At 45.3% G+C, this 16,426-nt stretch overlaps 1 protein-coding gene across 13 annotated transcripts in view; it reads right to left on the bottom strand.

The window, feature by feature from the left end:
• The window catches only part of Thrb (thyroid hormone receptor beta), a 327,017-nt gene that overhangs the window by 150,385 nt on the left and 160,206 nt on the right, over positions 1-16,426 (bottom strand). Inside the window, exon 1 of one of the 13 annotated variants that reach the window (XM_051140227.1) lies at positions 13,591-14,107. The exons of 11 other annotated variants lie outside the window; for them this stretch is intronic. The gene's annotated coding sequence lies outside the window, so the exon portion shown is untranslated. Of the gene's footprint in view, positions 1-12,381; positions 12,403-13,590; positions 14,108-16,426 lie in introns of those variants that run through there. One more of the 13 variants, XM_051140242.1, reaches the window with a different exon arrangement.

The following is a 16,426-nucleotide window of genomic DNA, read 5'->3' as shown; positions in this document are numbered from 1 at the left end:
CACACAACCTCGCAGCAAACTCCTGCTCATCTGGTTCTGACCATGTTTCCACTCCTCTCCCTCCTCTTCGTCAGCCATCCCTGAGCCCTAGGTGCAATGTTGTTGTAGATGTATCAACACACACACACACACACACACACACACACACACACACACACGTAATATTATACAGGCCAATCATGTTGTATTTATGTTCCTGGAAATACACACACACACACACACACACACACACACACACACACACACACACACACACACACACACTTCAACATGTGAGAGAGAAGGGGAGGAGAGACAGAGACAGAGAGAGACAGAGACAGAGCAAGGGAGAGAGAGAGAGAGAGAGAGAGAGAGAGAGAGAGAGAGAGAGAGAGAGAGAGAGAGAGAGAGAGGAAGAAGAGGAAAGGGAGAAGGAGAAGGGGAGGGAGGGAAGGTGGAGGGAGAGGCAGAGGCGACAGAGACAGATAGGGTCCATCTCAGTTCTCCCTTGAGCATGTGGGCTCAATCACTTGAACTGAGGATGCTTTCCAAGAAATTACTGTGGGCTTCGTGTGAGCATCCTCAAGTTGGCATAGACATCCCTGCAGTCTGAAAATAGTCTTTAGGACTCACCCTCTATTCTCATTTGGCTTGCCTAGAGTACCAAGTGTAATTGCCCCACTACTCATTACTTATACAAATCCCATGATCGAAGGAACAGAGTTTCTTCTTAGTGTTGGCTGAAATTGGGACTTCAGGAGACTTATTATGAATGAGTACACCCAAGTTCTTAACAGAAATCCCAGGAAGCCTTGACTTTCTGGGCAGATACACCTTACCCCCATAAACAAATACACCAGAGTTTATACCATTCAATGCACATGGCTTCTCTAGAAAAAGAAGCTGTGTATCTTTTCAGTGCATTCCCACTGCTGCACACACCCTGGGAACATGGGGAAGTGGGAGCAGGGCAGTGGACCATTCTGGTTACTCTTGACCTGCCTGTGCTGTCTCTGAGCTCCTGGCTCACATGGCATGGCTGTTTTCTCACTCAGCAGTGACTCAGTGAAAACAATTGATTACATCTCTAGCTGTGTCCAGTCAAATGACAAGCCATGATCCTGCTGTGCCCCAGGCATGGATGCAAAGCTTTCAGGACTCCTGAAGTTTAGCATATAGTCGCCACGTGAGGAACTTGTGAGACTAGCTTGTGGGTTCTGCTCACTTGTGCAATGGCTACCAGAGAGGCTGGTGACATGTGAGCATGCTCGGTTATGCTAAGAATGAAGGACAAACAAACACACTATCACAAGGATTACAACTCCAAGGACCTTCTACTGAAACCCTCAGATGAGAATTCTGGCAGAGTCTACTGGTACTTTATGCAAATTAAGGTTGGGTACTCACTTCCCATGTGTTTCTCAGATCTTATGATATTTATGATATAGCTGGACCAGAATTACTTTTCCCAACAACTCCCCAATGACTAAACATGGACCACAATGCCCAGTGCTAGATATTATCACTCCTTTAAAATGGTTACCGATTTAACCGGAGGTTTAATATCACAGTATTTACAAAAGTCATCTTCATGACTCAATCCTTAGAATCTATGATCTTATTTGGAAAAACAGATTTTTCTCTGCAGCTCTTGTCATCCATATCTTTGTAGTTTATTTTCTAGTTCTTCAGCTCAAGGGTTAGCTCCATGAGGGAAAGGGATTCTGTTTCTTTTGCCCAGGACCATCTTGGTATTCAGTCAGTGTTGAATAAATAGTTTTTAAGCAATTGAGTATAGCCAATAAGACACTGATTTATTTACCTATTTAGTTTTTAAGCCAACTACCTTGCTACATATCCTATCGACGATGGCAGCTTCACTAAAGACCCTTGGCTCTCATAGGTAAACAATCACATTGTCAACAAAAAAGAATTTTGTTTTTGCTGGCATCTCTTACATCAATTGTTTCTTACGCCACTAAAGTCATTAGGATGTGAGACGGTGACAAGTGCTGTGGCAGGAGGAGGACTCCTGCCTGTGGAAGGTGTAGTGACCAGCAAGATTTGCTTCTTCCCTATGTTTATGCCTTCTGCCGTGAACCTCTGCTCTGAGTCCTGGCTCAGCCAGGAGAATGTCTTGGTTCTTGGCAGACATGATTCAAGCCAACATCTGAAAAGTGCCACTGGCACTGGGCTGGCTCTGGGCCTTGCTCCTCAGCCTGTACCATGACAGCATGCCTGGGCTAGCTTGCTGGGGGAGGAGAAAATGTGATGCTATAATTTCCCCATTGTTCCAGTAGACACTATTGGCCCATAAGCAGCCATCCTTGAACACACAAGCATGCCCAATCATGGTGGCAGAGTTAGCCACCGACCCGTAAGCAAACACAGCCAGAGAGCCCCTGTCACTGCTGGCCATGGGATATGTACATGTTTGTTAGCATTTGTCTAGCTGAGTAGCTGTTATAAAGCACTGTTGAGACAGGAGATGATGTTTTATGAGTCAATTTCCTGCAAAGACTAGAGAGTTGTATCATTTAGAATTGTGATTTATGTTTGCTTCTGGTCAGTTATGGCAATGTCAAATGAAAACAGGAAATAGGTAGTAATTAACTTTTCAAAATTAAAAATGGTGCTGGATCTCCCATTCCTGGATGTATGCCTGAAGGATTTTAAGTCCACATATGACAGAGATACCCTGAACTTCCATGTTATTGCAGCGCTATTGCAGTGGTTACAGGTTGAAAATATGAAAAGCATTAACTCATTATAAATTGCACATACTCACACAGTGTGTTCCCAGGGCCAGTAGGGGCAGCATTGTCTGGGCCAGAAAATATTACTTGTCCTAGCCACAGGCCTACTGGTTCACAAAGTCTGAGGCCAAGACTCAGGAGTCTGAGGCTGTTAGGAGATTCAAGTGTGAGAACATGGCAGGGAGGAGTCTAAAGTCATTCATTTGCAAGAACATATCCCCCCACCATTGCTTGTTTTGTTTCGTTTTTCTCCCAACAACATGCTCTGTCTTCCAGACAGGCTACCTTGAACTGGCTCATACGCTTTCTCCTCTTAGAATTCTGCCATCACATTTGTTCATGTGTAGATATTTATCTCTAATACATTTCTGTGCAAAACATTTCTGTGGAGGCACTCGGAGGTGATCATTACTGGGAGCCTCTGGGCTGTATGTGGCTGTGCCAGGTGGGGTGGTTGGTAAAAGCATCATGGGTACCCTGCTCTTGATGTTTCTGTTGGCAATAGAAGTTGGGTGTGTGGGATGAGGCTGGGTGGAACAATGTACAGGTGTATATTAGTATATGTCCGTACATTAGTCAAGTAACAGGTGGTTACTGATCCAAAACTAATTTAGACATGGAAATTTGCATGCTACACTATAAGAACGAAAGGAGAAGCATAGTTTCCTCATAAGAGCAGACCAGTCACAATAATTTTGGAATATTTACATATATTTTAATAATGAGGTAAAGAGGGATGTGAACTGCTTGTGATATAAGCCAGGTGTCCCCACCCATCAGCCATATGGTATCATGTAGGTAAGTATTATCAGTTTTAAAACAATGGGAAGAGATAACCAAAAGAGCCCAGGAACATGTCCTATTTCCAGGCAAGATTCAAAGTCAAGTTTGCTTTAGCCTAATCCCGCCTTGGTGCCTTCCGCCAAGGCTCTTAGAAGATTTCTCTGAACCTCAGTTCACACCCAAGAAATTGGAGTCTTAGTTGCTTCCACAGTGGACTTCAAAAGTCTTTCCAAAAGATACTGCACAGAAATGCTGTGAAGTTGGAACCTTTTAAGGATGCTTTTATTACTGAGGTCTGGAGACAACCAAATCATTACACACAGACTATAAAAGGAACTATTTGAATATTAACATCCCAGTCATCTGGGAATTAAAGGTTTACAGTTTGCTCTGGCACTCAGAAGGAATATTAGTTACCTGTAATTCAGGTTTTTAGGAGGCACACAACTATAAGAGATAACAGCTTGGTGGATCTAAATTCCCTGGCACAAGACAGGCCTTCTCTGAACAGCTCGGCTTTCTGTCTCTGGACACCCACAGGGAAAGAGGCTCTATCTGTCTAGTAAAGAAAGGTATTTTCTACAGATGGCTCTGGTGCTCACTGTGGTGTGGCGTGCAGTTCAAGGTGAGTGGGTTGTCATCAATACTGGCTTCCTGAGACATAATTCATGAACAGGCCCTCTGAGAAACACAGGAGAATAAGAAAGAGACACAAGTATAAGGAAAAGAGAAAGGCTTAAGTGAGCAAATGTGTGTGTTGACATAGGCATGGCCAAATCAAGGACCTCATAGCCTCAGGCGTGGAGGCATGGCAGTCTTCTTCCAGGGACCTCATGCAAGAACTGGCAGTGTGTAGAAAATGCCCACCGTAGCTATTGTTTCTCACCTCAGGATTTTTATGGCCTGAAGACTGCTCCCCTACAGAGACTGTTTCTGGCTAAGCCTGCCTCCCACTTCTAGGTGTACACTATAACCCCGCCTCCCAGTTCCAGGTGTACACTATAACCCCACCTCCTGGTCCAGGTGTGTAAAATGACTCCACATCTCTGTTCAGTTTTATATAATAAACATGCTGAGCTTCTGAGCTGCTGTGGTTTCTCCAACTGAGAGCCCAGACCATCGTCTGATCCCATCTGTCTGTCTGTCCTTTCCTCATTCCCTCATCACCCAGTCAGGTCTGTCCCTGGATGTGGTACATAAGTACTTTGCCTTCCAGGAGCATGGCCTCTGGGAAGAAGAGATTATATCACCAAATTTCCAAGATGCTTAGGCGGCTAGCAGGCCTCCTCTTTCCTTTTCTGGGGGTGGTGGTGGTGGTGGTGGTGGTGGTGTTGGTGGTGGTGGTGGTGGTGGTGGTGGTGGTGTGTGTGTGTGTGTGTGTGTGTACGTACATACACACAAGGTTGCATGTGCAGTATAAGCACATGTCAAAAAACCAGAGATGAGTGTCAGGTGTCCTCCTCTATTGTCCCCAACTTTGTATTTTTAAGACAGAGCCTCTCGCCAAACCTGGAGCTCACTAATTGGCTAGACTAGCTAGCTAGGGAGAGCTCTGCTGACTCCCCAGGCTACCCACCCAGAGCTGGAGTCACATGCATTCTGCCTCCCCCAGCTTTTAGTGAGTGCAGGCTCAGTTCCCTCACTTGCTGAGCAAGCACTTTGCCAAGCAAGACTTCTCCCTAGCTCCTGGTCTCTTTCTTCCTAAGGCACTGCCCAGCTGTGGGTGTATACTGGACGGACTGAGAGAGCCTCGGAACTCCCCCCTACCCCGACCCCACCTGTGAACTGTGAAACCCTGGAGGCAGGATCTTGAACATATAGCCATAGGGGTTAGAGAGGCTGGACTGGATACTAGGCAGAACTACACAAAATATTCTAGAAATCTGGATGTCATGAGACTGTCAGGAGGTATAGGAGATTAAAATAGTAATGACAGGCTAGTGAGATGACTCAGCTTGATGCTGCCAAGGATGTGTATGTGCGCGCATGCGTGCACACACACACACACACACACACACACACACACACACACACACACACACACACACACATACACACCTAGCTAACTAACCAAATGAATGAATGAATGAATGAATAATAAATAAACAGATAAATGTAAAAGGTTTGGTAGCAACACAGACACACCACCCACCAATGTATGGCTTTGAAATGCGGGTTTTTTTTTATTTCAGAACTGACAGCCTCAGCTGAAGGACTTGGGGGTCATAGTGGTTTGAATCTCAGCAAAGTTTTGTTTGAAGCTCTGAGATGTGAGGTCATGGGTGGACATGAGAAGATCCCTCTCTTGTGCATTCCAGACCTAAGCAGGCAGCTGAGCAGACAAACGTGTTCTGGGGTGAACGAGACTCTTACTGAGACAGCAAGCCGCAGTGCCTGGAACAGAATCTCCACAGAGAAGAATGGGCAACCAACTATTTACTAATTTTCACCCTTTGTATCTATGTCACTCTGAACAAAGCACATTTTTAAAATATTGCTCATATCCTGCCCACTGCTTTATATGCCCCAACTCATATTTGCTGCATTTTAACTGAGTAAGTTTATGCAGTTATTTGAGATGAAACACTTTTGGATCTATGTATAGATTTATACTTTTTCTTTTGTTTTTATAACTTTATCAACCCAAAGTTCTAGAATCTTCCTTCCTAAGGATGAGGGAAAATGCCAACCCCTTTATGTTTTCTTTTCTTTCCCCTTCCTTTTGGCACTTAGGTTCCACATTCCAGGTGTTAAGGTCTGAGGGGAAGCTCTGCTGCTGCTTTCTTCTACATGTGGGAGGCACCTCCCAGCTTTCTTTGACCAAGTCTGATGTCACCAGAGACCTGGCTATACCTGCCATCTCTGCCATAAACCCTCCCTTCTACTCTACCCACTCAGCGTCTCCAACCTTTTAAAAGTCAGAATGACAACCCTTTTGTATTGACTCATGCGCTCATACACACAACTGAAACAAGTGCCACAAAGCATGGAAGCTGGGAGGCGGCTCATGAGGCGCTTGCATAGCATGGAAGAAGCCTTGCTTGGGTTTCCCCCGCACTGCATAAGCTGAGGGTGGTGGCACAGGCCTGTCACCCCAGCAGTCATGAGGAGGAAGTTAAATGATCAGAACTTTAGGGAACGTGTCCCAAAACAACCACAACATCATCAACAACATCTTCATCAACAAGAAGAAGTGTGGCGGAATGCAATGAAATGTGGCCCCCACACCCTTTTAAAGTCAGTTCGCTAAAATATCACCACAAAAGCTGTTTGGGAATCACTAAATCAAGGCCACAACCCACAATACAATATGACCTCAAATTTGAAACAGTAGCTTGTTTTTGCCTCCTGCATACCATGTACAACAGAAAATCAGATTTATAAAGGTAGTCTTATTCAGTAGTATGCAGGTGACAGTACAGATTTTGAATATACATGTTTAACAATGAACATGGTTATAAATCAAGTCATACTAATTTTTCTTTTGGAATACTATTCTTCCAAATAAAAATATTAATTGAAGCACCTATTTCTTCTCTGACAAAATGACTTTTGGAATCTATTTACTGCTCAGAAATCTGTATTCTATGGGGGATACTGACTTACTGAATTTCTTAGCAATGCAAAGAATTTTTAAAAAAAACATAAAAAAACAGAATTTTGATTTGACCTTTTCTAAATTTTAGGATTTATTATAAACACTTAAATAAACATGAACACTCTGTCTCTTTAGTCAATACTCAGAATAGACTGGGGACAAGTGAAGACAGAGGTGGGAGGAAAAAAGCTAAGGAAGAAATCAGGGAAATGCAGGGTTAGGGAAGGGCTGTGGAGTGAGGGGCAGTGACCTGCTAACTCAACAGAGGGTTTCTACTACACCACAGGCCAGGCAACGTATTTTTATGCTACTTAAAACGTTTCTACATATGTTTATTTATTCCCAAGTATGCTGCTACTGTTTATCTTTGGAAATGAAGGTAAAAATATTTTCTTCAACACAGCAAACCTCTCAAGAAATTAAAAAATTGGTTATGTATTTCTAAAATTTTCTATAACAGAGACATAGTAATAATCTTTGAGCTTCAAAAATAAGATAACATGGCCACATGCCTGAGATCCCAGCAGCTGGAAGGCAGAGGCAGGAGGATCACGAGTTCAAGGATAGCCTGGGCTAATGCCTGAGATCCCAGCAGCTGGAGGCAGAGGCGGGAGGATCATGAGTTCAAGGATAGCCTGGGCTACACAGCAAGTTCCAGGGAAGCATAAGCTACATGGTGAGACTCAAGTCTCACAAAACCGAGGGCAAGCTGGGGAGGTGGCCCAGTTAGTAAAGCACTTGCCTTGTAAGGACAAGGACCTGAGTTCTATGCCCAGGTGTGGTGACAAGTGTTTTAAATTGTAGGACTGGGGAGCACAGAGCCTTGCTGGCTGGCTAGACTGGCCTACTTCTTGAGCCCCAGTCTTCTAAGGAAAGAACAAGTGGACGGTGCTTGAGGAATAAAGCTGAGGTGTCCTCTGGCTTCCACATTCATTGACATGCACACATGCACATACATATACACACATACACAAGCATGCACACACCCGTACAGACATGCACACACATAAATACAAACACACACACACACACACACACACACACACACACACACACGTACCGTAACACTCCAAAAGCCTCACAACAATAAAGGCTGAGGGTATATCTCAGTGTTAGAACACTTTTTCCAACACACACAGGGCCTTGGATTCCATCCTCAGTTCACAAAATAAATGAATGAGAGAAATGGTTTACTTGCTCTTTTTTTAAAGGGAAAGGAAAGGGGGAAAGGAGAAAAGAAAGAAACCTTTATTGAAAGTCTTTGTTCATGTAACTGTTTTTCACAAAACTTTAGTGACCATGCATCTGTCCTAGTGTCTTCAAACTAGTGTGGCTGCAGCCATGGAGGGCTCATTAAACCAACCGCTGTGGCTCCCTGTAGAATTTCTCCCTCAGTAGGTCCCACAGGGCCCCACGCACTTCAGATGCTAAGGAGCATTCTGGAAAGGCTGCTCCTCCTGGTCTGGATTCTAGAGTTTGAGAACCACTGCTCAAGTGCAATGAGTCTCTGCCTGGGCAGTTCTGTCCCCCAGTGAACGCAGGGCTATGCTGGCAGGCACCTTTGATTGCCAGCACGGTGGCATCCAGTAGGTTGAGGCCCCAGCATGGAGTCGCCCACCAATGTCAAGGGTGCTGATGTTGAGAAGTGTCTACAGGAGCTCTCTCACAGAGCCACGCAGCTTAACAAGAGCTTAAATGATGAGTAAAACAAGGGCTACTCATTCAGAAGGAAGCCTTCCACTAAAGTGGGATGATGTCACAGACATTAAGTTAATTGGATGGTGTCTCCAGCAGATATCTACTGTCATCTTTCGCTATGTCTCTGTCTCTCCCACATTCACATATCCATTAAGCTTATAAAACACCACACAGCCCAGACATGTACTCATCCCAGATGTAAATAAGTGCCTGCGTATGGCAGAGGAGGGATGTGAACACCTTTATTCATCCCCCCAGGGGCTGGCATCATCATGTCCAAAGTGGATAGTGTTCTGGAGACAGATGCACAGAATGATAGAGTTGGCAAGACACTGCCATTTCCTTGGCCACTCAATATTTCCCTCTAATATCATTTTTTTTAATGGCAGAAGATCCTTCTTGGCACCTCAGCTCCAGCTAAGGCAATACTAGGATGGACTCAAGAATTCCTTCAATCTGTCTAAACGTTAGACAGGTTTAGAGTGTGAAGACTCTCCAGGGACCATGGCACAAAAAAGCCAGCTCTCATCTCTCAAAGGAGGGAGGAAGCCTTTCCTTGTCAGGTATGACTTCACTGTGTCCCCCACTTCCTTTTAGACCTTAGCGAATGGTCCTCGGGCAGGGCTGTTCATGGTAGAAACGGGAGTCATTCTTGTTGCCTTGTCTCTCTCAGACCTGCACCACTTAATCTATCTCCAAGTGCTGCAGATTCTCTCTTCCAGAGCCACTCTTCTACGAAAGAATGCCTGCCTTTCCTGCTTCTGTATTGGTTCATCTCAACATTATGTCACTGGGTTATAAAACAGCCTCCGATGGCCCAGGAACATCTCTGGCCTTAGTCCCTCAATCCCACTCTGCATTTGCTATTGACAGGTGGAAAGATCTTCTGGCAGCCTGTGAGGCTTTGAACTCATGGGCCACTGTTTCCCCATCTGCATTCTTCCTTTCCCTTCTTTTGTTCCATTTTTCACATTATGTGGCAGCCAGCCTGAATTTTTCTGGCTTTCACGAAAATGCCACGTTTCCCCCTAATCCAGTGGTTCCTTTCATACCTACAGAATATCCATCTGCAGATATACTTGCCATCTGTGCTGGGTATTTGAAAAGGAATTGCATCTGCACTGAGCATGTGCAGTCTCCGTTCTTGTCACCATTGCCTAAAAGCATGTATAACAGCTATTCGCATGACAGTAACAATTACACTCTTGTTACATCTAGAGGATGGGTGCAGATTATATGCACACATATGTGTATATATGTAAGGAGCTTGGACATCCATATATTATGGCCTTTACTGTGTGTGTGTGTATGCGTGTGTGTGAGTGCATGTGAGTGCATGTGAGTGTGTGTGTGAGTGCATGTGAGTGCATGTGAGTGTGAGTGTGTGTGTATGTGTGTGTGTGTGTGTGTGTGTGTCTATGTCCTGGAACTAATGCCTATGAAGGCTGAGGGACAGTTGTCCTTTTACATGGGTCCTTTCCCCTGCCAGGAACCCTTGACTTCTTGTCCCTGCCTTCTGTCCTACTTCCCACTATTTCAGGCTTCAGCTGAAATAGCACTTCCCTTGGGAAGCCATCCTTGACCTCCTAGCTCAGAGCTGGGTGCCCCACCCATGTGTTCTCATGGCACCTTGTAAAACCTCGAACTGTAATTATCTTCTGTTGTAATCGTCTAGGTCCCCCCAGAAGCTTACAAATGCTAAGAAGGCCCCTGTATCTGTTTACACTGTGCCCAGCACGGTACCTGGAACACAGTAAATACTGACTGTGCTTCCTGACAGGGGCATTTTATAAGCTACATTATCCTGGGAAAGAAATTAATGAAGCTGGTAAGGAGATAAAATTTGAGGGTCCAAAGCATCTAGAGGTTTCTGAAGTCCGTTTATGCGTCCTGTATCTCTCACAAATATACCCATGTTTGTGGGGTGAAATAATCTTGAAACCAACTTTTCCTTTTGATATCAAGAACAGTCTTCCTTCCATGGTCTTCAATACCGTCCGTATTCTTTTTCTCTGTTGGACATCTTTCTCTAGCAAAGACTCACAGTCATCCAGAGAGGCTGGCCCTTGGGAGTCACGGGAGAAGAGGCGTGAGATCAGTAGGGTTGGGCTGCATCATGCAGGGGCCATAAGTATGGACAGAGACAAAGATTTTGTTGTTAGCCCAGTGGAAAACCTTTAAAGGTTTAAGCTGAAGTGGTGATGTCATTGTTCTGGCTGCTTGAAAGATGGCTAGAAGGAGGCTGGGCCAACATGGAAGAGAGAGAAACTGGTTCATAGGCCACTAGAATATCTGAGTGGTGGGAGAGTGGTGGGACCACAGATGGTGGAAGTGGACGCATAGCAGTAAGCAGACAAATGTGTTTTGGAATCAGAATATGAAGTTATTGGGAGTTTGGATTTGGGGCGGGGCTAAGAAACGATGGGGGTATAATGTCCAGGACTGGGGTGACAATACTTCTGTCCTGAGCATTATGGTCCCTTTGCCGCTCATTCTCCAAGTGGTAGGTAATCCCTTCCCTTCTTGTCACTGCACTACTGAGTACAGAGAGATTTAGCAAGAGGCAAGAATATGTCTCAGGACCCGAGAAACAGCCCCCTGAAACCCAACCCAGGCTTAAGCAACAGTGACGCTCAATGTATTGTCCTCTGCACAGCCGCTCAGTGTGCGGTGACTAAGAGGACCACACAGGGGAGGACACAGGTCCACTGAAGATCGAGACAAACGACTGGAGAATTCCTCTATGTCCTTGATGCTCCCACCGCATTCTGCCCCTGCATGCCAAGTTCACATTTATAGGAAATGCCGGGTCCAGAAGGTAGGTGGGGCTTATTTTTTCAAAACTAGGGGGTTTGCTTTCCTGCCTCTTCCCCAAAAGAAAAACAAACCTTCTGCCCGGGAAATTCAAGTCAATGAGGCCCATACTTGAAAACAGGTGCACTCACTCCCGAAGCCTCTTTGGCTCAGGTGAGAAACACCTTTACTCCATCAGCCTTTCACCAAAATATGCAAATCACCAAACCCCTAGCTTCTGTAGACTATCTCAGTCTTTTCTACAGATCTGGCAACCAGGGGTCATCTCCGAAAGTATGCTACCAGAAATCATTACAGTTTTTTTTTTTTTTTATCTTTAACCAAATTCAACATCTTATTTCAGAATAGGAAAATACCTTATTTTTCTTTTATGCTTCTCCAAAGCTTTTTAAGGTTTAGATAATGCATCATTATAATCTATGCTCATCTATCACAATTTCCCCCTTTGCCTCCCAATAAAAAGGTTTGAAGTCCAAGATGTATGTATGTATGTGTACACACACACACACACACACACACACACACAGAGAGAGAGAGAGAGAGAGAGAGAGAGAGAGAGAGCGCATTTTAAACTTCAAGATGCAAAGAGATTGTTGACAGTACATCTGTTGAATCCTGCCCTTATCAAGGGCATGCCAGAACTTTAAGAAGCTGGCCACTGATGTCCATGCCTTTCAGATGCACACACCTTGCTTGACCCACTTATTAACTGTAACAGAACTGAGAGTATTACAGAGCTAGGTGGGTGCTCACCTTACCATCCTCTGGGCTCCGAAGAGTTTCAGACATCTCTACACACAGTCCAACCTCCAAGTGAGACAGAATGGAGACTCTGCAGGCCAGTGAGCTGCTGGGAGGCCAGTCACATCCTCTATGTGTGTGGTCCAGCTTTCCCAGTTACACACTACTCTTGCAGTACATCTCAGATGCCCGGGCTCACCAACACTGGGCTGGTGTCATGACTGAGGACTGTGCACACGATGCTCCTCCCAGGCAGCAAGCTCACAACCCCATGCTGCTCTCCATGAGGGCCAGGGGTTCCTTGTCAGCCTCCTGGCCTGCTGCCGGAGGCCAGTATTGCAGCAGGCAGCCAGCAAAGTGTGTGGTAACCCAACCCCTTGTTGAAATGAGACTCCCAGCATCAGGAGGCTCCTGGGCAGCGAACACCTGACGCGCTACCTTATCCACAGCCACAGCACCATTAGAATGCTCACGATCCTCCTGGCCCAGCATGGTAATAATCATAATTGCTGAGAGAAATGGCTCTCTCCACTAATTATGCTACTTATAACCAGCCACGAGGGAAATAATAATTTGGCTTGAAACAAGTCTTTAGGTCCCTCATGTCTGGGAAGAGTACTTGGGTTAAAAGTCATCAAGATCAGGATTGATAATGGCCAATGTAAATGTCAGGTGTTTGGCTTTTCAGTTATTATTTTTTATGGGAAAAAAGCAGTACTTTGGAAGTAGCCCCTGTTCCCTGGAGCGAGCCTGGCAATGGCTTTAACTTGCTTTAACTTCTGTCTTCAGCTAACACGTGTCTGCTGATGTGCCAGATCTGGGAGCTGCCTGCATGCCAAGGCAGTGCCCCTGAAGGGAGCCTCCTGTCATCCTGATAGGCTGTCTCTGGTGGAGATCGCCACAGCTACAGTGGAGTCATGGGCATGGCTGCTGCTGAGTGACCCAAGCAGAAGCCAGCTGAGCCAGGCTGAGCAGAGGCTGCGCCCAGCCATAGCACCTTGGATCCTCCAAAGGTACCAGCATACTTCCGTTCTCTCCTCTCTTCTTCCTTTCCTGTTTTTAGGCAAACATTGTGACCTTTCCCCCTTTCTTCCTCCTCCCCCTCCTCCTCTTCCTCCTCTATTTTTCTCTTTCCTGTCCCCATCCCCCACTCACATGCTGTAAATAGTTCACTCTGCACCTGCCCCGTCAACCTTTCTGAAATGCTTGGTTTCTACTCACCCAGCCGTGTGAACTTCCTTCCTTCCTCCTCCTTTGCTTTTGGAAGACTGCGATGCTGATGTCCAGGCCAGATCTTTCTAGAAGGTGTTCCTTACATCTCTTCTGTGTCCTTAGCCTTGGTTGCTTCCTCCTAGGTCAAGGTGGCGTCCTGCTCTTCAGCCTACCCCACATGCCCCTGCCACAACTGCCACAACTCACCAGCCACCATGACCCCTGCAGCCATTCACAGTGCACCCTAACGTCTTGCACCGCAAGGCACAGTGTGACATCGCTAAAACACACTTTGCTTGGTGCCAAGTCAGAACTCTGGCTCCTGCACACTCTTCTTTTGAAAGGCTGAACGCGCCTTTCTGACCCTCATCCTCACTGGCTCAGGCAGAGCTAACTGCTGCTTCCGGGCTCCAGTTAACACTGCAATACAACCATCACTCTAGCCATCTCCCCAAATAAGCAGAGAGTTCCTGGGGCAAAGGTGTTGCTGACTCACCCACCCAGCAGTTGCACAATAGAGGGTGTTGGATGAACTTTGCTTCTGTGAGTTTTACAAGTGAGAAGAGACTGCATGGAGGACTGTAACGAGCATGCGCACATGGAGTCCGATGTGTGGCTTGGGCCAATGCTCACTCTCCTGGTCTCCCTTTCCCTACCCACGGGGCAGGAATATAGTGTCCGTTTGTAGGGGATCACAGGGATTTGATGAGTTGCTCTGTGTACTGCACTGACATCGTCACACAGCAATAACACAGCTGGAAAACAGAGACTCCTGGCACATGAGTGTTGAATAAAATGGAGGCAATTCTGATACCCCATGGTTACCTGTGTTGTGCTTAAGGGAGAAAGTTCTAGACAGTATGTGGACTGGCTTGATGTAAATGAGCATATCCTTTATTGAATTGTCTGTGACTTTATCCTCCAGTCAGAAAAACATATGCTAAAGTCATATGTGAAACTAAATTCTATAGGTAAGCTTAGTGTGGGCTCAGCCCCACTTAGGGCTATTGGACAGACTGAGCTGGTGGGTCTGGAAAGCAGATGGTTTAAAAAATAACCTAGCCAAGAAACTGCAATTCCTACATTACTATAGATGGGAAAGTACACACTGGTTACTGTTTAACAGAGAATGTGCTCAACTTCCAGAAAAGATGTTTGAAAGAAACCAAACACCATTCAATATAACATCTAAGAAGTTAAAATTCCGTGGTTATCAGCAGTTGGAGGCATTCTATATTCCTTCTGCCTGTAGACGAACCCAGAGTGCAGAGTCTCTGGGTTGAGCATCCCTCCATGTACACGTGAACATCCTCCTGCATTGTTCGGGCATGTTCTCTGTAGGGCCCCAGGCTTTAGCTACCCTAGCCTACCTGGAAAAGCCCCATGGAGACTCAGTTGACAGGACAGCTGACTCCTCCGATAGCCTTCCTCTCCCGCTTGTAAAACCAGCAGTTAGAACTCCTCTAGAAATCTCTCCTTGCTGGGTCATATGGTGGATCTCTTTCTAGCTTTTTGAAGAACCTGGCTTCTCTAATGGCTGGACCAGTTTATACTCCTATCTATGGTGAATGCCTAGTCTCCCTTCTCCACATACACAGAAGAACTTTTTTTGTTGTTGTTTAGCCATTTATTTTCTTGATTGTATCTATTCTGACGTGGGTTAAGATAAAATTTTAGCTTCAATTTTTATTTCCTTGTCAGTTAAGGATGTTGAACATTTAAGAAATACTTCTCAGAGCTGGACAGTGGTGGCACATGCTTTTAATCCCAGCACTCGGGAGGCAGAGGCAGGTGGATCGCTGTAAGTTCGAGGCCAGCCAGGTCTACAAAGTGAGTCCAAGGACAGCCAAGGCTACCAGAGAGACCCTGTCTCGAAAAACAACAACAAACAACAACAAAAAGAAATAAATACTTCTCAGCCGTTTGTATTTCTTCTTTCATGAACTCTCTGTTTAATTGCATACTCTTGGAGTATGCATCATGGAGATGATGAACCTCTAGGCTGAGGCATGTCCACATTTGATAAAGCTCAAATTGACATAGCATCAAATGGCCTTCTAAACACATATATTTGTGCCCAGAGACAAATGCTACATTCAGCCTCAGTCAGAAGCAATGAATGGCAGCAAATGCAGAGACTCGAGACTGCTTAAGATGCTGAAAATAAGTGACAGTTGAGTACTTTGCCCTAAATAAAACATTTGTACCATCCCCTCCGAGGCCGAGAGAATGTTGCAGAAAGAATTAAAGAGGCAGAAGGAAGGGAAGGAAAGAGGATGAAAAAAAATGCTATCTGTGGGGCATGATACAATCATTTAAAACATGATCTCCCAGCAGCTGAGGTGACCTGAACTGAGCCTGTCAACAGTCAATCACAGACTGGGGAGGGACTCATGGGGTCCTACCCCTCCCTATGAACTATTTATTGGCTACTGGTAGATTCTGGGAGAGGGACAATTGTTGTCCCATATAGGACAATGGTGATCCCACTGTGTCCAATGGATAGTTTCAAACCCTTGGCCATATATAGCCTTGGTTGAAGCCATTGGGTCACAGGAGAAACAAGGAGTAGAAAAGAAGAGAGAGAGTTGACAGGGATAGGTGGCAGATAAAAGAAGGTGATGGGGAGAGGGTAATCAGAATGAGTAATGTATATGAACGAAATTACCAAAGAACAACTTCATCCATAAAAAAGTTTAGAGTACAGTTAAATATGTACCTACTTATGACATGTACCCTATGACATGGCAAACCTACTTCCGAGTATACAGTCAAATGATGCACACATGGCCCCCTCATAGTTCCAAACTGTGAGCTACATAATTTTCTATTTATTATTCAGCAA

The sequence above is a fragment of the Acomys russatus genome, chromosome 3, assembly GCF_903995435.1.
Source record: "Acomys russatus chromosome 3, mAcoRus1.1, whole genome shotgun sequence".
Taxonomy (NCBI): Eukaryota; Metazoa; Chordata; class Mammalia; order Rodentia; family Muridae; genus Acomys; species Acomys russatus.
This window is presented reverse-complemented; position numbering and strand designations above follow the sequence as displayed.